This window comes from Coregonus lavaretus, assembly GCF_964263955.1.
Source record: "Coregonus lavaretus genome assembly, contig: HAP1_SCAFFOLD_508, whole genome shotgun sequence".
Lineage (NCBI taxonomy): Eukaryota > Metazoa > Chordata > Actinopteri > Salmoniformes > Salmonidae > Coregonus > Coregonus lavaretus.
In genome coordinates, this window is record NW_028163953.1 from 94,461 (window position 1) to 118,075 (window position 23,615).

Consider the following 23,615-nt stretch of genomic DNA (forward strand, 5'->3'; position numbering starts at 1 on the left):
TCTGGTCGCAATGTGGATTTGGCCTAAAACATGATTTTGGACAATGTTCATGGAACTCAGCTTAAAACGTACTTGCAGACTTGAAAACCCTTGCCTATTGTAGAGCGCGCCTCCTACTTCCAGTGCTGAACGAAAACCCATGATTTTGGACCCTGTTTTCATTCGAAAAGGCTAAAAGAAATGTTTCACGTTTGTTACACTCAAACAGTGTCTCCTCTCATATGCTGAACTGGTCGCATTGTGGATTTTGGATAAAACATGATTTTGGACAATGTTCATGGAACTCAGCTTAAAACGTACTTGCAGACTTGAAAACCCTTGCCTATTGTAGAGCGCGCCTCCTACTTCCACTGCTGAACGAAAACCCAAGATTTTGGACCCTGTTTTCATGCGAAAGGGCTAAAAGAAATGTTTCACGTTTGTTACACTCAAACAGTGTCTCCTCTCATATGCTGAACTGGTCGCATTGTGGATTTTGGTTAAAACATGATTTTGGACAATATTCATGGAACTCAGCTGAAAACGTACTTGCAGACTTGAAAACCCTTGCCTATTGTAGAGCGCGCCTCCTACTTCCACTGATGAACGAAAACCCATGATTTTGGACCCTGTTTTCATGCGAAAAGGCTAAAAGAAATGTTTCACGTTTGTTACACTCAAACAGTGTCTCCTGTCATATGCTGATCTGGTCGCAATGTGGATTTGGCCTAAAACATGATTTTGGACAATGTTCATGGAACTCAGCTTAAAACGTACTTGCAGACTTGAAAACCCTTGCCTATTGTAGAGCGCGCCTCCTACTTCCACTGCTGAACGAAAACCCATGACTTTGGACCCTGTTTTCATGCGAAAAGGCCAAAAGAAATGTTTCACGTTTGTTACACTCAAACAGTGTCTCCTCTCATATGCTGAACTGGTCGCATTGTGGATTTTGGATAAAACATGATTTTGGACAATGTTCATGGAACTCAGCTTAAAACGTACTTGCAGACTTGAAAACCCTTGCCTATTGTAGAGCGCGCCTCCTACTTCCACTGCTGAACGAAAACCCAAGATTTTGGACCCTGTTTTCATGCGAAAGGGCTAAAAGAAATGTTTCACGTTTGTTACACTCAAACAGTGTCTCCTCTCATATGCTGAACTGGTCGCATTGTGGATTTTGGTTAAAACATGATTTTGGACAATGTTCATGGAACTCAGCTGAAAACGTACTTGCAGACTTGAAAACCCTTGCCTATTGTAGAGCGCGCCTCCTACTTCCACTGATGAACGAAAACCCATGATTTTGGACCCTGTTTTCATGCGAAAAGGCTAAAAGAAATGTTTCACGTTTGTTACACTCAAACAGTGTCTCCTGTCATATGCTGATCTGGTCGCAATGTGGATTTGGCCTAAAACATGATTTTGGACAATGTTCATGGAACTCAGCTTAAAACGTACTTGCAGACTTGAAAACCCTTGCCTATTGTAGAGCGCGCCTCCTACTTCCAGTGCTGAACGAAAACCCATGATTTTGGACCCTGTTTTCATTCGAAAAGGCTAAAAGAATTGTTTCACGTTTGTTACACTCAAACAGTGTCTCCTGTCATATGCTGATCTGGTCGCAATGTGGATTTGGCCTAAAACATGATTTTGGACAATGTTCATGGAACTCAGCTTAAAACGTACTTGCAGACTTGAAAACCCTTGCCTATTGTAGAGCGCGCCTCCTACTTCCACTGCTGAACGAAAACCCATGATTTTGGACCCTGTTTTCATGCGAAAAGGCTAAAAGAAATGTTTCACGTTTGTTACACTCAAACAGTGTCTCCTGTCATATGCTGATCTGGTCGCAATGTGGATTTGGCCTAAAACATGATTTTGGACAATGTTCATGGAACTCAGCTTAAAACGTACTTGCAGACTTGAAAACCCTTGCCTATTGTAGAGCGCACCTCCTACTTCCACTGCTGAACGAAAACCCATGATTTTGGACCCTGTTTTCATGCGAAAGGGCTAAAAGAAATGTTTCACGTTTGTTACACTCAAACAGTGTCTCCTCTCATATGCTGAACTGGTCGCATTGTGGATTTTGGTTAAAACATGATTTTGGACAATGTTCATGGAACTCAGCTTAAAACGTACTTGCAGACTTGAAAACCCTTGCCTATTGTAGAGCACGCCTCCTACTTCCAGTGCTGAACGAAAACCCATGATTTTGGACCCTGTTTTCATGCGAAAGGGCTAAAAGAAATGTTTCACGTTTGTTACACATCAAACAGTGTCTCCTGTCATATGCTGATCTGGTCGCAATGTGGATTTGGCCTAAAACATGATTTTGGACAATGTTCATGGAACTCAGCTTAAACCGTACTTGCAGACTTGAAAACCCTTGCCTATTGTAGAGCGCACCTCCTACTTCCACTGCTGAACGAAAACCCATGATTTTGGACCCTGTTTTCATGCGAAAAGGCTAAAAGAATTGTTTCACGTTTGTTACACTCAAACAGTGTCTCCTGTCATATGCTGATCTGGTCGCAATGTGGATTTGGCCTAAAACATGATTTTGGACAATGTTCATGGAACTCAGCTTAAAACGTACTTGCAGACTTGAAAACCCTTGCCTATTGTAGAGCGCGCCTCCTACTTCCAGTGCTGAACGAAAACCCATGATTTTGGACCCTGTTTTCATTCGAAAAGGCTAAAAGAAATGTTTCACGTTTGTTACACTCAAACAGTGTCTCCTCTCATATGCTGAACTGGTCGCATTGTGGATTTTGGATAAAACATGATTTTGGACAATGTTCATGGAACTCAGCTTAAAACGTACTTGCAGACTTGAAAACCCTTGCCTATTGTAGAGCGCGCCTCCTACTTCCACTGCTGAACGAAAACCCAAGATTTTGGACCCTGTTTTCATGCGAAAGGGCTAAAAGAAATGTTTCACGTTTGTTACACTCAAACAGTGTCTCCTCTCATATGCTGAACTGGTCGCATTGTGGATTTTGGTTAAAACATGATTTTGGACAATATTCATGGAACTCAGCTGAAAACGTACTTGCAGACTTGAAAACCCTTGCCTATTGTAGAGCGCGCCTCCTACTTCCACTGATGAACGAAAACCCATGATTTTGGACCCTGTTTTCATGCGAAAAGGCTAAAAGAAATGTTTCACGTTTGTTACACTCAAACAGTGTCTCCTGTCATATGCTGATCTGGTCGCAATGTGGATTTGGCCTAAAACATGATTTTGGACAATGTTCATGGAACTCAGCTTAAAACGTACTTGCAGACTTGAAAACCCTTGCCTATTGTAGAGCGCGCCTCCTACTTCCACTGCTGAACGAAAACCCATGACTTTGGACCCTGTTTTCATGCGAAAAGGCCAAAAGAAATGTTTCACGTTTGTTACACTCAAACAGTGTCTCCTCTCATATGCTGAACTGGTCGCATTGTGGATTTTGGATAAAACATGATTTTGGACAATGTTCATGGAACTCAGCTTAAAACGTACTTGCAGACTTGAAAACCCTTGCCTATTGTAGAGCGCGCCTCCTACTTCCACTGCTGAACGAAAACCCAAGATTTTGGACCCTGTTTTCATGCGAAAGGGCTAAAAGAAATGTTTCACGTTTGTTACACTCAAACAGTGTCTCCTCTCATATGCTGAACTGGTCGCATTGTGGATTTTGGTTAAAACATGATTTTGGACAATGTTCATGGAACTCAGCTGAAAACGTACTTGCAGACTTGAAAACCCTTGCCTATTGTAGAGCGCGCCTCCTACTTCCACTGATGAACGAAAACCCATGATTTTGGACCCTGTTTTCATGCGAAAAGGCTAAAAGAAATGTTTCACGTTTGTTACACTCAAACAGTGTCTCCTGTCATATGCTGATCTGGTCGCAATGTGGATTTGGCCTAAAACATGATTTTGGACAATGTTCATGGAACTCAGCTTAAAACGTACTTGCAGACTTGAAAACCCTTGCCTATTGTAGAGCGCGCCTCCTACTTCCAGTGCTGAACGAAAACCCATGATTTTGGACCCTGTTTTCATTCGAAAAGGCTAAAAGAATTGTTTCACGTTTGTTACACTCAAACAGTGTCTCCTGTCATATGCTGATCTGGTCGCAATGTGGATTTGGCCTAAAACATGATTTTGGACAATGTTCATGGAACTCAGCTTAAAACGTACTTGCAGACTTGAAAACCCTTGCCTATTGTAGAGCGCGCCTCCTACTTCCACTGCTGAACGAAAACCCATGATTTTGGACCCTGTTTTCATGCGAAAAGGCTAAAAGAAATGTTTCACGTTTGTTACACTCAAACAGTGTCTCCTGTCATATGCTGATCTGGTCGCAATGTGGATTTGGCCTAAAACATGATTTTGGACAATGTTCATGGAACTCAGCTTAAAACGTACTTGCAGACTTGAAAACCCTTGCCTATTGTAGAGCGCACCTCCTACTTCCACTGCTGAACGAAAACCCATGATTTTGGACCCTGTTTTCATGCGAAAGGGCTAAAAGAAATGTTTCACGTTTGTTACACTCAAACAGTGTCTCCTCTCATATGCTGAACTGGTCGCATTGTGGATTTTGGTTAAAACATGATTTTGGACAATGTTCATGGAACTCAGCTTAAAACGTACTTGCAGACTTGAAAACCCTTGCCTATTGTAGAGCACGCCTCCTACTTCCAGTGCTGAACGAAAACCCATGATTTTGGACCCTGTTTTCATGCGAAAGGGCTAAAAGAAATGTTTCACGTTTGTTACACATCAAACAGTGTCTCCTGTCATATGCTGATCTGGTCGCAATGTGGATTTGGCCTAAAACATGATTTTGGACAATGTTCATGGAACTCAGCTTAAACCGTACTTGCAGACTTGAAAACCCTTGCCTATTGTAGAGCGCACCTCCTACTTCCACTGCTGAACGAAAACCCATGATTTTGGACCCTGTTTTCATGCGAAAAGGCTAAAAGAATTGTTTCACGTTTGTTACACTCAAACAGTGTCTCCTGTCATATGCTGATCTGGTCGCAATGTGGATTTGGCCTAAAACATGATTTTGGACAATGTTCATGGAACTCAGCTTAAAACGTACTTGCAGACTTGAAAACCCTTGCCTATTGTAGAGCGCGCCTCCTACTTCCACTGCTGAACGAAAACCCATGACTTTGGACCTTGTTTTCATGCGAAAAGGCCAAAAGAAATGTTTCACGTTTGTTACACTCAAACAGTGTCTCCTCTCATATGCTGAACTGGTCGCATTGTGGATTTTGGATAAAACATGATTTTGGACAATGTTCATGGAACTCAGCTTAAAACGTACTTGCAGACTTGAAAACCCTTGCCTATTGTAGAGCGCACCTCCTACTTCCACTGCTGAATGAAAACCCATGATTTTGGACCCTGTTTTCATGCGAAAGGGCTAAAAGAAATGTTTCACGTTTGTTACACATCAAACAGTGTCTCCTGTCATATGCTGATCTGGTCGCAATGTTGATTTGGCCTAAAACATGATTTTGGACAATGTTCATGGAACTCAGCTTAAAACGTACTTGCAGACTTGAAAACCCTTGCCTATTGTAGAGCGCACCTCCTACTTCCACTGCTGAACGAAAACCCATGATTTTGGACCCTGTTTTCATGCGAAAAGGCTAAAAGAATTGTTTCACGTTTGTTACACTCAAACAGTGTCTCCTGTCATATGCTGAACTGGTCGCATTGTGGATTTTGGTTAAAACATGATTTTGGACAATGTTCATGGAACTCAGCTGAAAACGTACTTGCAGACTTGAAAACCCTTGCCTATTGTAGAGCGCACCTCCTACTTCCACTGCTGAACGAAAACCCATGATTTTGGACCCTGTTTTCATGCGAAAGGGCTAAAAGAAATGTTTCACGTTTGTTACACTCAAACAGTGTCTCCTCTCATATGCTGAACTGGTCGCATTGTGGATTTTGGTTAAAACATGATTTTGGACAATGTTCATGGAACTCAGCTTAAAACGTACTTGCAGACTTGAAAACCCTTGCCTATTGTAGAGCACGCCTCCTACTTCCAGTGCTGAACGAAAACCCATGATTTTGGACCCTGTTTTCATGCGAAAGGGCTAAAAGAAATGTTTCACGTTTGTTACACATCAAACAGTGTCTCCTGTCATATGCTGATCTGGTCGCAATGTGGATTTGGCCTAAAACATGATTTTGGACAATGTTCATGGAACTCAGCTTAAAACGTACTTGCAGACTTGAAAACCCTTGCCTATTGTAGAGCGCACCTCCTACTTCCACTGCTGAACGAAAACCCATGATTTTGGACCCTGTTTTCATGCGAAAAGGCTAAAAGAATTGTTTCACGTTTGTTACACTCAAACAGTGTCTACTGTCATATGCTGATCTGGTCGCAATGTGGATTTGGCCTAAAACATGATTTTGGACAATGTTCATGGAACTCAGCTTAAAACGTACTTGCAGACTTGAAAACCCTTGCCTATTGTAGAGCGCGCCTCCTACTTCCACTGCTGAACGAAAACCCATGACTTTGGACCCTGTTTTCATGCGAAAAGGCCAAAAGAAATGTTTCACGTTTGTTACACTCAAACAGTGTCTCCTCTCATATGCTGAACTGGTCGCATTGTGGATTTTGGATAAAACATGATTTTGGACAATGTTCATGGAACTCAGCTTAAAACGTACTTGCAGACTTGAAAACCCTTGCCTATTGTAGAGCGCGCCTCCTACTTCCACTGCTGAACGAAAACCCAAGATTTTGGACCCTGTTTTCATGCGAAAGGGCTAAAAGAAATGTTTCACGTTTGTTACACTCAAACAGTGTCTCCTCTCATATGCTGAACTGGTCGCATTGTGGATTTTGGTTAAAACATGATTTTGGACAATGTTCATGGAACTCAGCTGAAAACGTACTTGCAGACTTGAAAACCCTTGCCTATTGTAGAGCGCACCTCCTACTTCCACTGCTGAACGAAAACCCATGATTTTGGACCCTGTTTTCATGCGAAAGGGCTAAAAGAAATGTTTCACGTTTGTTACACTCAAACAGTGTCTCCTCTCATATGCTGAACTGGTCGCATTGTGGATTTTGGTTAAAACATGATTTTGGACAATGTTCATGGAACTCAGCTTAAAACGTACTTGCAGACTTGAAAACCCTTGCCTATTGTAGAGCACGCCTCCTACTTCCAGTGCTGAACGAAAACCCATGATTTTGGACCCTGTTTTCATGCGAAAGGGCTAAAAGAAATGTTTCACGTTTGTTACACATCAAACAGTGTCTCCTGTCATATGCTGATCTGGTCGCAATGTGGATTTGGCCTAAAACATGATTTTGGACAATGTTCATGGAACTCAGCTTAAAACGTACTTGCAGACTTGAAAACCCTTGCCTATTGTAGAGCGCGCCTCCTACTTCCACTGCTGAACGAAAACCCAAGATTTTGGACCCTGTTTTCATGCGAAAGGGCTAAAAGAAATGTTTCACGTTTGTTACACTCAAACAGTGTCTCCTCTCATATGCTGAACTGGTCGCATTGTGGATTTTGGTTAAAACATGATTTTGGACAATGTTCATGGAACTCAGCTGAAAACGTACTTGCAGACTTGAAAACCCTTGCCTATTGTAGAGCGCACCTCCTACTTCCACTGCTGAACGAAAACCCATGATTTTGGACCCTGTTTTCATGCGAAAGGGCTAAAAGAAATGTTTCACGTTTGTTACACTCAAACAGTGTCTCCTCTCATATGCTGAACTGGTCGCATTGTGGATTTTGGTTAAAACATGATTTTGGACAATGTTCATGGAACTCAGCTTAAAACGTACTTGCAGACTTGAAAACCCTTGCCTATTGTAGAGCACGCCTCCTACTTCCAGTGCTGAACGAAAACCCATGATTTTGGACCCTGTTTTCATGCGAAAGGGCTAAAAGAAATGTTTCACGTTTGTTACACATCAAACAGTGTCTCCTGTCATATGCTGATCTGGTCGCAATGTGGATTTGGCCTAAAACATGATTTTGGACAATGTTCATGGAACTCAGCTTAAAACGTACTTGCAGACTTGAAAACCCTTGCCTATTGTAGAGCGCACCTCCTACTTCCACTGCTGAACGAAAACCCATGATTTTGGACCCTGTTTTCATGCGAAAAGGCTAAAAGAATTGTTTCACGTTTGTTACACTCAAACAGTGTCTACTGTCATATGCTGATCTGGTCGCAATGTGGATTTGGCCTAAAACATGATTTTGGACAATGTTCATGGAACTCAGCTTAAAACGTACTTGCAGACTTGAAAACCCTTGCCTATTGTAGAGCGCGCCTCCTACTTCCACTGCTGAACGAAAACCCATGACTTTGGACCCTGTTTTCATGCGAAAAGGCCAAAAGAAATGTTTCACGTTTGTTACACTCAAACAGTGTCTCCTCTCATATGCTGAACTGGTCGCATTGTGGATTTTGGATAAAACATGATTTTGGACAATGTTCATGGAACTCAGCTTAAAACGTACTTGCAGACTTGAAAACCCTTGCCTATTGTAGAGCGCGCCTCCTACTTCCACTGCTGAACGAAAACCCAAGATTTTGGACCCTGTTTTCATGCGAAAGGGCTAAAAGAAATGTTTCACGTTTGTTACACTCAAACAGTGTCTCCTCTCATATGCTGAACTGGTCGCATTGTGGATTTTGGTTAAAACATGATTTTGGACAATGTTCATGGAACTCAGCTGAAAACGTACTTGCAGACTTGAAAACCCTTGCCTATTGTAGAGCGCACCTCCTACTTCCACTGCTGAACGAAAACCCATGATTTTGGACCCTGTTTTCATGCGAAAGGGCTAAAAGAAATGTTTCACGTTTGTTACACTCAAACAGTGTCTCCTCTCATATGCTGAACTGGTCGCATTGTGGATTTTGGTTAAAACATGATTTTGGACAATGTTCATGGAACTCAGCTTAAAACGTACTTGCAGACTTGAAAACCCTTGCCTATTGTAGAGCACGCCTCCTACTTCCAGTGCTGAACGAAAACCCATGATTTTGGACCCTGTTTTCATGCGAAAGGGCTAAAAGAAATGTTTCACGTTTGTTACACATCAAACAGTGTCTCCTGTCATATGCTGATCTGGTCGCAATGTGGATTTGGCCTAAAACATGATTTTGGACAATGTTCATGGAACTCAGCTTAAAACGTACTTGCAGACTTGAAAACCCTTGCCTATTGTAGAGCGCACCTCCTACTTCCACTGCTGAACGAAAACCCATGATTTTGGACCCTGTTTTCATGCGAAAAGGCTAAAAGAATTGTTTCACGTTTGTTACACTAAAACAGTGTCTCCTGTCATATGCTGATCTGGTCGCAATGTGGATTTGGCCTAAAACATGATTTTGGACAATGTTCATGGAACTCAGCTTAAAACGTACTTGCAGACTTGAAAACCCTTGCCTATTGTAGAGCGCGCCTCCTACTTCCACTGCTGAACGAAAACCCATGACTTTGGACCCTGTTTTCATGCGAAAAGGCCAAAAGAAATGTTTCACGTTTGTTACACTCAAACAGTGTCTCCTCTCATATGCTGAACTGGTCGCATTGTGGATTTTGGATAAAACATGATTTTGGACAATGTTCATGGAACTCAGCTTAAAACGTACTTGCAGACTTGAAAACCCTTGCCTATTGTAGAGCGCACCTCCTACTTCCACTGCTGAATGAAAACCCATGATTTTGGACCCTGTTTTCATGCGAAAGGGCTAAAAGAAATGTTTCACGTTTGTTACACATCAAACAGTGTCTCCTGTCATATGCTGATCTGGTCGCAATGTGGATTTGGCCTAAAACATGATTTTGGACAATGTTCATGGAACTCAGCTTAAAACGTACTTGCAGACTTGAAAACCCTTGCCTATTGTAGAGCGCGCCTCCTACTTCCAGTGCTGAACGAAAACCCATGATTTTGGACCCTGTTTTCATTCGAAAAGGCTAAAAGAATTGTTTCACGTTTGTTACACTCAAACAGTGTCTCCTGTCATATGCTGATCTGGTCGCAATGTGGATTTGGCCTAAAACATGATTTTGGACAATGTTCATGGAACTCAGCTTAAAACGTACTTGCAGACTTGAAAACCCTTGCCTATTGTAGAGCGCGCCTCCTACTTCCACTGCTGAACGAAAACCCATGATTTTGGACCCTGTTTTCATGCGAAAAGGCTAAAAGAAATGTTTCACGTTTGTTACACTCAAACAGTGTCTCCTGTCATATGCTGATCTGGTCGCAATGTGGATTTGGCCTAAAACATGATTTTGGACAATGTTCATGGAACTCAGCTTAAAACGTACTTGCAGACTTGAAAACCCTTGCCTATTGTAGAGCGCACCTCCTACTTCCACTGCTGAACGAAAACCCATGATTTTGGACCCTGTTTTCATGCGAAAGGGCTAAAAGAAATGTTTCACGTTTGTTACACTCAAACAGTGTCTCCTCTCATATGCTGAACTGGTCACATTGTGGATTTTGGTTAAAACATGATTTTGGACAATGTTCATGGAACTCAGCTTAAAACGTACTTGCAGACTTGAAAACCCTTGCCTATTGTAGAGCACGCCTCCTACTTCCAGTGCTGAACGAAAACCCATGATTTTGGACCCTGTTTTCATGCGAAAGGGCTAAAAGAAATGTTTCACGTTTGTTACACATCAAACAGTGTCTCCTGTCATATGCTGATCTGGTCGCAATGTGGATTTGGCCTAAAACATGATTTTGGACAATGTTCATGGAACTCAGCTTAAACCGTACTTGCAGACTTGAAAACCCTTGCCTATTGTAGAGCGCACCTCCTACTTCCACTGCTGAACGAAAACCCATGATTTTGGACCCTGTTTTCATGCGAAAAGGCTAAAAGAATTGTTTCACGTTTGTTACACTCAAACAGTGTCTCCTGTCATATGCTGATCTGGTCGCAATGTGGATTTGGCCTAAAACATGATTTTGGACAATGTTCATGGAACTCAGCTTAAAACGTACTTGCAGACTTGAAAACCCTTGCCTATTGTAGAGCGCGCCTCCTACTTCCACTGCTGAACGAAAACCCATGACTTTGGACCTTGTTTTCATGCGAAAAGGCCAAAAGAAATGTTTCACGTTTGTTACACTCAAACAGTGTCTCCTCTCATATGCTGAACTGGTCGCATTGTGGATTTTGGATAAAACATGATTTTGGACAATGTTCATGGAACTCAGCTTAAAACGTACTTGCAGACTTGAAAACCCTTGCCTATTGTAGAGCGCACCTCCTACTTCCACTGCTGAATGAAAACCCATGATTTTGGACCCTGTTTTCATGCGAAAGGGCTAAAAGAAATGTTTCACGTTTGTTACACATCAAACAGTGTCTCCTGTCATATGCTGATCTGGTCGCAATGTGGATTTGGCCTAAAACATGATTTTGGACAATGTTCATGGAACTCAGCTTAAAACGTACTTGCAGACTTGAAAACCCTTGCCTATTGTAGAGCGCACCTCCTACTTCCACTGCTGAACGAAAACCCATGATTTTGGACCCTGTTTTCATGCGAAAAGGCTAAAAGAATTGTTTCACGTTTGTTACACTCAAACAGTGTCTCCTGTCATATGCTGATCTGGTCGCAATGTGGATTTGGCCTAAAACATGATTTTGGACAATGTTCATGGAACTCAGCTTAAAACGTACTTGCAGACTTGAAAACCCTTGCCTATTGTAGAGCGCGCCTCCTACTTCCACTGCTGAACGAAAACCCATGACTTTGGACCCTGTTTTCATGCGAAAAGGCCAAAAGAAATGTTTCACGTTTGTTACACTCAAACAGTGTCTCCTCTCATATGCTGAACTGGTCGCATTGTGGATTTTGGATAAAACATGATTTTGGACAATGTTCATGGAACTCAGCTTAAAACGTACTTGCAGACTTGAAAACCCTTGCCTATTGTAGAGCGCACCTCCTACTTCCACTGCTGAATGAAAACCCATGATTTTGGACCCTGTTTTCATGCGAAAGGGCTAAAAGAAATGTTTCACGTTTGTTACACATCAAACAGTGTCTCCTGTCATATGCTGATCTGGTCGCAATGTGGATTTGGCCTAAAACATGATTTTGGACAATGTTCATGGAACTCAGCTTAAAACGTACTTGCAGACTTGAAAACCCTTGCCTATTGTAGAGCGCGCCTCCTACTTCCAGTGCTGAACGAAAACCCATGATTTTGGACCCTGTTTTCATTCGAAAAGGCTAAAAGAATTGTTTCACGTTTGTTACACTCAAACAGTGTCTCCTGTCATATGCTGATCTGGTCGCAATGTGGATTTGGCCTAAAACATGATTTTGGACAATGTTCATGGAACTCAGCTTAAAACGTACTTGCAGACTTGAAAACCCTTGCCTATTGTAGAGCGCGCCTCCTACTTCCACTGCTGAACGAAAACCCATGATTTTGGACCCTGTTTTCATGCGAAAAGGCTAAAAGAAATGTTTCACGTTTGTTACACTCAAACAGTGTCTCCTGTCATATGCTGATCTGGTCGCAATGTGGATTTGGCCTAAAACATGATTTTGGACAATGTTCATGGAACTCAGCTTAAAACGTACTTGCAGACTTGAAAACCCTTGCCTATTGTAGAGCGCACCTCCTACTTCCACTGCTGAACGAAAACCCATGATTTTGGACCCTGTTTTCATGCGAAAGGGCTAAAAGAAATGTTTCACGTTTGTTACACTCAAACAGTGTCTCCTCTCATATGCTGAACTGGTCACATTGTGGATTTTGGTTAAAACATGATTTTGGACAATGTTCATGGAACTCAGCTTAAAACGTACTTGCAGACTTGAAAACCCTTGCCTATTGTAGAGCACGCCTCCTACTTCCAGTGCTGAACGAAAACCCATGATTTTGGACCCTGTTTTCATGCGAAAGGGCTAAAAGAAATGTTTCACGTTTGTTACACATCAAACAGTGTCTCCTGTCATATGCTGATCTGGTCGCAATGTGGATTTGGCCTAAAACATGATTTTGGACAATGTTCATGGAACTCAGCTTAAACCGTACTTGCAGACTTGAAAACCCTTGCCTATTGTAGAGCGCACCTCCTACTTCCACTGCTGAACGAAAACCCATGATTTTGGACCCTGTTTTCATGCGAAAAGGCTAAAAGAATTGTTTCACGTTTGTTACACTCAAACAGTGTCTCCTGTCATATGCTGATCTGGTCGCAATGTGGATTTGGCCTAAAACATGATTTTGGACAATGTTCATGGAACTCAGCTTAAAACGTACTTGCAGACTTGAAAACCCTTGCCTATTGTAGAGCGCGCCTCCTACTTCCACTGCTGAACGAAAACCCATGACTTTGGACCTTGTTTTCATGCGAAAAGGCCAAAAGAAATGTTTCACGTTTGTTACACTCAAACAGTGTCTCCTCTCATATGCTGAACTGGTCGCATTGTGGATTTTGGATAAAACATGATTTTGGACAATGTTCATGGAACTCAGCTTAAAACGTACTTGCAGACTTGAAAACCCTTGCCTATTGTAGAGCGCACCTCCTACTTCCACTGCTGAATGAAAACCCATGATTTTGGACCCTGTTTTCATGCGAAAGGGCTAAAAGAAATGTTTCACGTTTGTTACACATCAAACAGTGTCTCCTGTCATATGCTGATCTGGTCGCAATGTGGATTTGGCCTAAAACATGATTTTGGACAATGTTCATGGAACTCAGCTTAAAACGTACTTGCAGACTTGAAAACCCTTGCCTATTGTAGAGCGCACCTCCTACTACCACTGCTGAACGAAAACCCATGATTTTGGACCCTGTTTTCATGCGAAAAGGCTAAAAGAATTGTTTCACGTTTGTTACACTCAAACAGTGTCTCCTGTCATATGCTGATCTGGTCGCAATGTGGATTTGGCCTAAAACATGATTTTGGACAATGTTCATGGAACTCAGCTTAAAACGTACTTGCAGACTTGAAAACCCTTGCCTATTGTAGAGCGCGCCTCCTACTTCCACTGCTGAACGAAAACCCATGACTTTGGACCCTGTTTTCATGCGAAAAGGCCAAAAGAAATGTTTCACGTTTGTTACACTCAAACAGTGTCTCCTCTCATATGCTGAACTGGTCGCATTGTGGATTTTGGATAAAACATGATTTTGGACAATGTTCATGGAACTCAGCTTAAAACGTACTTGCAGACTTGAAAACCCTTGCCTATTGTAGAGCGCGCCTCCTACTTCCACTGCTGAACGAAAACCCAAGATTTTGGACCCTGTTTTCATGCGAAAGGGCTAAAAGAAATGTTTCACGTTTGTTACACTCAAACAGTGTCTCCTCTCATATGCTGAACTGGTCGCATTGTGGATTTTGGTTAAAACATGATTTTGGACAATGTTCATGGAACTCAGCTGAAAACGTACTTGCAGACTTGAAAACCCTTGCCTATTGTAGAGCGCACCTCCTACTTCCACTGCTGAACGAAAACCCATGATTTTGGACCCTGTTTTCATGCGAAAGGGCTAAAAGAAATGTTTCACGTTTGTTACACTCAAACAGTGTCTCCTCTCATATGCTGATCTGGTCGCAATGTGGATTTGGCCTAAAACATGATTTTGGACAATGTTCATGGAACTCAGCTTAAAACGTACTTGCAGACTTGAAAACCCTTGCCTATTGTAGAGCGCGCCTCCTACTTCCACTGCTGAACGAAAACCCATGACTTTGGACCTTGTTTTCATGCGAAAAGGCCAAAAGAAATGTTTCACGTTTGTTACACTCAAACAGTGTCTCCTCTCATATGCTGAACTGGTCGCATTGTGGATTTTGGATAAAACATGATTTTGGACAATGTTCATGGAACTCAGCTTAAAACGTACTTGCAGACTTGAAAACCCTTGCCTATTGTAGAGCGCACCTCCTACTTCCACTGCTGAACGAAAACCCATGATTTTGGACCCTGTTTTCATGCGAAAAGGCTAAAAGAATTGTTTCACGTTTGTTACACTCAAACAGTGTCTCCTCTCATATGCTGATCTGGTCGCAATGTGGATTTGGCCTAAAACATGATTTTGGACAATGTTCATGGAACTCAGCTTAAAACGTACTTGCAGACTTGAAAACCCTTGCCTATTGTAGAGCGCGCCTCCTACTTCCACTGCTGAACGAAAACCCATGACTTTGGACCCTGTTTTCATGCGAAAGGGCTAAAAGAAATGTTTCACGTTTGTTACACATCAAACAGTGTCTCCTGTCATATGCTGATCTGGTCGCAATGTGGATTTGGCCTAAAACATGATTTTGGACAATGTTCATGGAACTCAGCTTAAAACGTACTTGCAGACTTGAAAACCCTTGCCTATTGTAGAGCGCACCTCCTACTTCCACTGCTGAACGAAAACCCATGATTTTGGACCCTGTTTTCATGCGAAAAGGCTAAAAGAATTGTTTCACGTTTGTTACACTCAAACAGTGTCTCCTGTCATATGCTGATCTGGTCGCAATGTGGATTTGGCCTAAAACATGATTTTGGACAATGTTCATGGAACTCAGCTTAAAACGTACTTGCAGACTTGAAAACCCTTGCCTATTGTAGAGCGCGCCTCCTACTTCCACTGCTGAACGAAAACCCATGACTTTGGACCCTGTTTTCATGCGAAAAGGCCAAAAGAAATGTTTCACGTTTGTTACACTCAAACAGTGTCTCCTCTCATATGCTGAACTGGTCGCATTGTGGATTTTGGATAAAACATGATTTTGGACAATGTTCATGGAACTCAGCTTAAAACGTACTTGCAGACTTGAAAACCCTTGCCTATTGTAGAGCGCGCCTCCTACTTCCACTGCTGAACGAAAACCCAAGATTTTGGACCCTGTTTTCATGCGAAAGGGCTAAAAGAAATGTTTCACGTTTGTTACACTCAAACAGTGTCTCCTCTCATATGCTGAACTGGTCGCATTGTGGATTTTGGTTAAAACATGATTTTGGACAATGTTCATGGAACTCAGCTGAAAACGTACTTGCAGACTTGAAAACCCTTGCCTATTGTAGAGCGCACCTCCTACTTCCACTGCTGAACGAAAACCCATGATTTTGGACCCTGTTTTCATGCGAAAGGGCTAAAAGAAATGTTTCACGTTTGTTACACTCAAACAGTGTCTCCTCTCATATGCTGAACTGGTCGCATTGTGGATTTTGGTTAAAACATGATTTTGGACAATGTTCATGGAACTCAGCTTAAAACGTACTTGCAGACTTGAAAACCCTTGCCTATTGTAGAGCACGCCTCCTACTTCCAGTGCTGAACGAAAACCCATGATTTTGGACCCTGTTTTCATGCGAAAGGGCTAAAAGAAATGTTTCACGTTTGTTACACATCAAACAGTGTCTCCTGTCATATGCTGATCTGGTCGCAATGTGGATTTGGCCTAAAACATGATTTTGGACAATGTTCATGGAACTCAGCTTAAAACGTACTTGCAGACTTGAAAACCCTTGCCTATTGTAGAGCGCACCTCCTACTTCCACTGCTGAACGAAAACCCATGATTTTGGACCCTGTTTTCATGCGAAAAGGCTAAAAGAATTGTTTCACGTTTGTTACACTAAAACAGTGTCTCCTGTCATATGCTGATCTGGTCGCAATGTGGATTTGGCCTAAAACATGATTTTGGACAATGTTCATGGAACTCAGCTTAAAACGTACTTGCAGACTTGAAAACCCTTGCCTATTGTAGAGCGCGCCTCCTACTTCCACTGCTGAACGAAAACCCATGACTTTGGACCCTGTTTTCATGCGAAAAGGCCAAAAGAAATGTTTCACGTTTGTTACACTCAAACAGTGTCTCCTCTCATATGCTGAACTGGTCGCATTGTGGATTTTGGATAAAACATGATTTTGGACAATGTTCATGGAACTCAGCTTAAAACGTACTTGCAGACTTGAAAACCCTTGCCTATTGTAGAGCGCACCTCCTACTTCCACTGCTGAATGAAAACCCATGATTTTGGACCCTGTTTTCATGCGAAAGGGCTAAAAGAAATGTTTCACGTTTGTTACACATCAAACAGTGTCTCCTGTCATATGCTGATCTGGTCGCAATGTGGATTTGGCCTAAAACATGATTTTGGACAATGTTCATGGAACTCAGCTTAAAACGTACTTGCAGACTTGAAAACCCTTGCCTATTGTAGAGCGCGCCTCCTACTTCCACTGCTGAACGAAAACCCATGACTTTGGACCCTGTTTTCATGCGAAAAGGCCAAAAGAAATGTTTCACGTTTGTTACACTCAAACAGTGTCTCCTCTCATATGCTGAACTGGTCGCATTGTGGATTTTGGATAAAACATGATTTTGGACAATGTTCATGGAACTCAGCTTAAAACGTACTTGCAGACTTGAAAACCCTTGCCTATTGTAGAGCGCGCCTCCTACTTCCACTGCTGAACGAAAACCCAAGATTCTGGACCCTGTTTTCATGCGAAAGGGCTAAAAGAAATGTTTCACGTTTGTTACACTCAAACAGTGTCTCCTCTCATATGCTGAACTGGTCGCATTGTGGATTTTGGTTAAAACATGATTTTGGACAATGTTCATGGAACTCAGCTGAAAACGTACTTGCAGACTTGAAAACCCTTGCCTATTGTAGAGCGCGCCTCCTACTTCCACTGATGAACGAAAACCCATGATTTTGGACCCTGTTTTCATGCGAAAAGGCTAAAAGAAATGTTTCACGTTTGTTACACTCAAACAGTGTCTCCTGTCATATGCTGATCTGGTCGCAATGTGGATTTGGCCTAAAACATGATTTTGGACAATGTTCATGGAACTCAGCTTAAAACGTACTTGCAGACTTGAAAACCCTTGCCTATTGTAGAGCGCGCCTCCTACTTTCAGTGCTGAACGAAAACCCATGATTTTGGACCCTGTTTTCATTCGAAAAGGCTAAAAGAATTGTTTCACGTTTGTTACACTCAAACAGTGTCTCCTGTCATATGCTGAACTGGTCGCATTGTGGATTTTGGATAAAACATGATTTTGGACAATGTTCATGGAACTCAGCTTAAAACGTACTTGCAGACTTGAAAACCCTTGCCTATTGTAGAGCGCGCCTCCTACTTCCACTGCTGAACGAAAACCCAAGATTTTGGACCCTGTTTTCATGCGAAAGGGCTAAAAGAAATGTTTCACGTTTGTTACACTCAAACAGTGTCTCCTCTCATATGCTGAACTGGTCGCATTGTGGATTTTGGTTAAAACATGATTTTGGACAATGTTCATGGAACTCAGCTGAAAACGTACTTGCAGACTTGAAAACCCTTGCCTATTGTAGAGCGCGCCTCCTACTTCCACTGATGAACGAAAACCCATGATTTTGGACCCTGTTTTCATGCGAAAGGGCTAAAAGAAATGTTTCACGTTTGTTACACTCAAACAGTGTCTCCTCTCATATGCTGAACTGGTCGCATTGTGGATTTTGGTTAAAACATGATTTTGGACAATGTTCATGGAACTCAGCTGAAAACGTACTTGCAGACTTGAAAACCCTTGCCTGTCACGGTTCAGACAGACGACCAGAGGACCACAATTGCGTCACACCAGAAAGTTTATTAAAACTTAAGGGAAAAGGGAAGTAGGGTGTGAATGAAGGCTCCAGGGGTAACAGGGATCCCGTCCAATGTGCTGGGTCTGTGCCCCCCCCCAGTGGCAGCGATGCGTCCTATGAAGCCGGTGGTGGGTGGTCCAGAAGTCCGGGATTGAAGAGTAGTCAGGAGTCGTTATGGCAGAAGCAGGTCTGGATCTCCTGGGGCAGAAGAGTATCCAAAAATCAGGCAGGTCCGGGGTCACAAAACCAGGGTGAGCCAGAAGCGCGAGCAAACAGGTTCCGGGTGTGAGCTTTGCAGACGATCTGACACCGGAGAGCTGAAAGACAGGGCCTTAAATACTGGGAGAGGTAGTGGGTAATGCAGCGCAGCTGGCAGAGTAATTAGAGCAGAGCAGAGCAGGGACAGGTGGAGCTAGTTAGGCTGAGTAGAGAGAGTGGTGAGCAGAGTGGAAGAAAATTAAGGTGGTAACCCGGTGGAGTGAGAGGCTCATGACAGAACCCCCCCCCCAAGGGACGGCCCCAGAAGTCCCAAGAGCAACACCACGCCGGGCGGGAGGAGGGGAGCCGGAGGAGGGCTAGAACTCCTCCGAACGGTCCGAGTGAACGTCCTCATCCTCGGAGGAAGCCGGAGGGCCGTGGTCGGGAGATGGGACAGGTCCCGAGACAGGATCAGGCACAGGACAGGAAGCCGAGCGGGCAGGACGGTTAGGGACCCCTCTGGGGCGGCCCCTACGGATTGCAGGTTGATCAGGATGCCGTTGGTGGAAAGCGGTGATGAGAGTCCTATCCACAATCCGACTAGCTGGCACCCAGGTCCTTTCCTCAGGTCCATAGCCCTCCCAGTCAATGAGGTACTGGAGACCCCTACCCCTCCGTCTGGACCGAAGCAGGCGGCGGACGGTGTAAACCAGACCACCATCGACGAGCCGTGGAGGAGGAGGACAAGGCGCAGCAGGGACCAGCGGACTCTCATGGATGGGCTTAATCTTAGACACATGGAAAGTGGGGTGCACCCTCAGGGAATTAGGCAGTTGGAGCCGGACAGCAGTTGGGCTAATCACTCTTATGATAGGGAATGGGCCAATGAACCGAGGTGCCAGCTTCTGCGACTCCACCCTGAGTGGCAGGTTCTTCGATGACAACCACACCCTTTGACCAACATGGTAGGTGGGAGCAGGAATTCTCCGACGGTTGGCCCCGGTAGTGTAGCTGGCAACGGATCTGAGGAGTGTGGCTCGGGCTTGTGACCAGGTGCGGCGACATCGACGGGCAAAAGCAAGTGCAGATGGGCAAGTAACCTCCTCTTCCTGGCTGGCAAATAGAGGAGGCTGGTATCCATAAACACATTGGAAAGGGGACATACCGATGGCAGAGCAGGTCAGAGAATTGTGTGCGTACTCCACCCATGTCAATTGCTGCGACCAGGAGCGGGGGTTGCGTGAAGTCATGCATCGCAGTGCCTTCTCGAGCTCCTGATTAGCCCGCTCTGACTGCCCATTGGATTGGGGATGGAATCCGGAAGTCAGACTGACTGTGGCTCCCAGCAGGTGACAGAACTCCTTCCAAAAAGCGGAGGAGAATTGTGGACCACGGTCAGAAACTACATCCTTTGGCAGTCCGTGGATCCGGAAGACGTGTTCCAGGACCACCTGGGCGGTCTCCTTGGCGGTTGGGAGCTTGGGGAGGGGAATGAAGTGTGCCATCTTGCTGAAACGGTCAACTATGGTGAGAATGACGGTCATGCCACTTGAAGGGGGCAGCCCCGTGACAAAGTCAAGGGCGATGTGAGACCAGGGACGTCTGGGCACAGGCAGGGGCTGCAGCAATCCGGCTGGGGGCTGGCAGGACGACTTGTGTTGGTTGCAGATGGGGCAGGCTTGGACGAATTCCCGTACATCCTTTCTCAGAGAGGGCCACCAGAACCTCTGGGCGAGCAGGTTGTAAGTGCGGGTGGAGCCAGGGTGACAAGCTAGGCGGGAGTCATGTCCCCACTGAACGACCTGGGACCTCAGGTCTTCGGGGACAAAAAGGCGGTCAGCTGGGCAAGTGCTGGGACCTGGCTGGTTACGGAGAGCCTCCAGCACCTGTTCCTCAACAGCCCAGGTCAGAGCTGCAACGATGCAGGGACTTGGCAGAATCGACACAGGGTCCTTGGAGGGGGTGTCATCCTTCTGGAATTGACGGGAGAGGGCGTCTGGCTTGGTGTTGCGTGATCCAGGCCGGTATGACAGAGTGAAATTAAACCTGGTGAAGAACAGGGCCCAGCGGGACTGCCTGGAGTTCAACCGTTTGGCCGTGCGGATGTACTCCAAGTTCTTATGATCGGTCCAAACGAGAAATGGAATGGTGGACCCCTCCAGCCAGTGACGCCACTCCTCCAAGGCAAGCTTCACAGCCAGCAGCTCACGGTTCCCTATGTCGTAATTGCACTCAGAGGGGGACAACCGACGTGAGAAAAAGGCACAGGGATGGAGCTTCCTATCCTCCGCAGCCCACTGAGAAATCACAGCACCAACTCCCACATCCGAGGCGTCCACCTCCACAATGAATTGCCGGTCCACATCAGGCATCTGGAGGATGGGAGCGGAGGTGAACCTCACCTTGAGGGTACTGAAGGCTTTGTCGGCTGCTGGGGTCCAGGTGAAGGGTTGCTTGGTGCTGGTTAGAGCAGTGAGAGGGGCAGCAACGGTACTGTAGTTCCGGATAAACTTTCTATAGAAGTTAGCAAACCCCAGAAACTGTTGCAGCTTCTTTCTGTTCTCCGGAACTGGCCATGAAGTGACTGCTGATACTTTGGCAGGATCCATTTGGATACTTCCCTCTGCCACTATGTACCCCAGGAAGGCCACTGTCTTGACGTGAAACTCACATTTCTCTGCCTTGGCGTAGAGGGAATTCTCCAGAAGACGATGAAGGACTTGCTGGACATGGCGGGTGTGTTCAGACAGGTTTCTGGAGTAGATTAAGATGTCATCCAGGTAAACGAAGACAAACTTGTTTAACATGTCCCGCAGTACATCATTCACAAGAGCCTGGAACACAGCAGGAGCATTGGTGAGGCCAAAAGGCATAACCAGATACTCGTAGTGGCCTGTTGGTGTATTGAATGCGGTTTTCCATTCATCTCCCTCCCGGATCCGCACTAGGTGGTAAGCGTTTCTGAGATCCAACTTGGTAAAAACAGTGGCTCCCTGGAGCAACTCAAAAGCAGAGGTGAGCAGAGGCAGAGGGTAACGGTTTTTCACTGTGATGTCGTTGAGTCCCCTGTAGTCGATGCAGGGGCGAAGAGATCCGTCCTTCTTCCCCACAAAGAAGAAGCCAGCACCAGCAGGAGATGAAGATGAACGGATTAATCCTGCGGACAGAGAGCCATTGATGTAGTCCTCCATGGACTTTCTTTCAGGAGCAGACAACGAATAAAGACGACCCTTTGGAGGGGCTGTTCCAGGGAGGAGGTCGATGGCACAGTCGTACGGTCGGTGAGGGGGCAGAGATGTGGCTCTTGCTTTGTTAAACACCTCTCTGAGACCATGGTAGCATTCTGGGACATTGGAGAGGTCAGGAGCGGAGTTAGTAGGTACTGGCCGAGGGGGTAGTGCGGCAGCAAGCAGGCAGGTTCGGTGGCAGTCCTCTCCCCACTCCCTGATCACCCCGGTCACCCAGTCGAGCTGAGGGTTGTGCCGGCGGAGCCATGGGTAACCCAGGATGAGGGGTTGGCCTGGAGAGGGGAGCAGGTGAAACTGGATAGTTTCTTGATGGTTTCCGGACAGACCCATCGAGACCGGGGCCGTGACATGAGTGACCGATCCGAGTAAGTGTCCGTCCAGTGCCCGGGCAGGAATAGGAGGTGTCAAACGGAGGTTCTCCAGTCCCAGTTGGCGTGCCAGCTTGATGTCCATTATGTTGGCTTCGGCGCCAGAATCCACCAGAGCAGCCAGGGTGTGAGTTGAGTCAGAGAGGCGGAGGTTTGAGGTGAAGCGGCGCTGGCGCTCTGCAGGAGTGAGAGAGGCTCGCCCAATCTCCATAGGCTCAGACTGATCAAGCTGACCTGGGTGAGTGGCAGTAGATGACAGGAGCCCAGTCGGATCTCTCCGAATGCCGGTAGTAGGTGGACCTTGGCGCCCCCTCTCACGACGACGGGTCTGTATCCTTCTGTCGATCCTGACAGTCAGTGCGATGGCTTCATCAAGAGTGGAAGGCAGTTCATGGGAGACCAACTCGTCCTTGATATAGTCAGCCAAACTATGGAAGAACGCGTCCACCAACGATGGTGTGTTCCAAGAACTTCGTCTAGCCAGGGTTCGGAAGTCGATGGAATGGTCTGCGACTGTACGTCTGCCTTGTCGAATACTGAACAGTTCACGAGACGCCTCTGCGGTTGGTGAATCCAGGTCAAACACCTTCAGCATCTCCTCAGCAAACAGGTCGAAGGTTGCACATGCGGGGGTTTGACGTTCGAACTCTGCTGTTCCCCAGAGTCGAGCTCGGCCCGTCAGGTGAGTGATGGCATACCCAACTTTAGCCCCCTCCGTGGCGAAGGTCCTTGGCTGCAAGGAGAACTGAAGTCGGCAGCTAGTCAGGAATGGCCGGACCTGGGTTGAATCGCCGTTGAACCGCTCGGGGTTTCCAATCTTGGGTTCCGGAGCAGCGGCTGCAATGACCGGGGCAGGTAACTCGGGGGCAGGGCTGGTGGGCAGACTGGCTGGGGTAAGGTTGGTGAGGAGTTGAATGATCATGGCGAGTTGTTGTTGCTGCTGCTGGAACTGCTGCTCATGCTCATCGGTTTCCATGTCGGGGAAAGTGTGCGCTGAGTCCATAATGGTCAGATCGTACTGTCACGGTTCAGACAGACGACCAGAGGACCACAATTGCGTCACACCAGAAAGTTTATTAAAACTTAAGGGAAAAGGGAAGTAGGGTGTGAATGAAGGCTCCAGGGGTAACAGGGATCCCGTCCAATGTGCTGGGTCTGTGCCCCCCCCC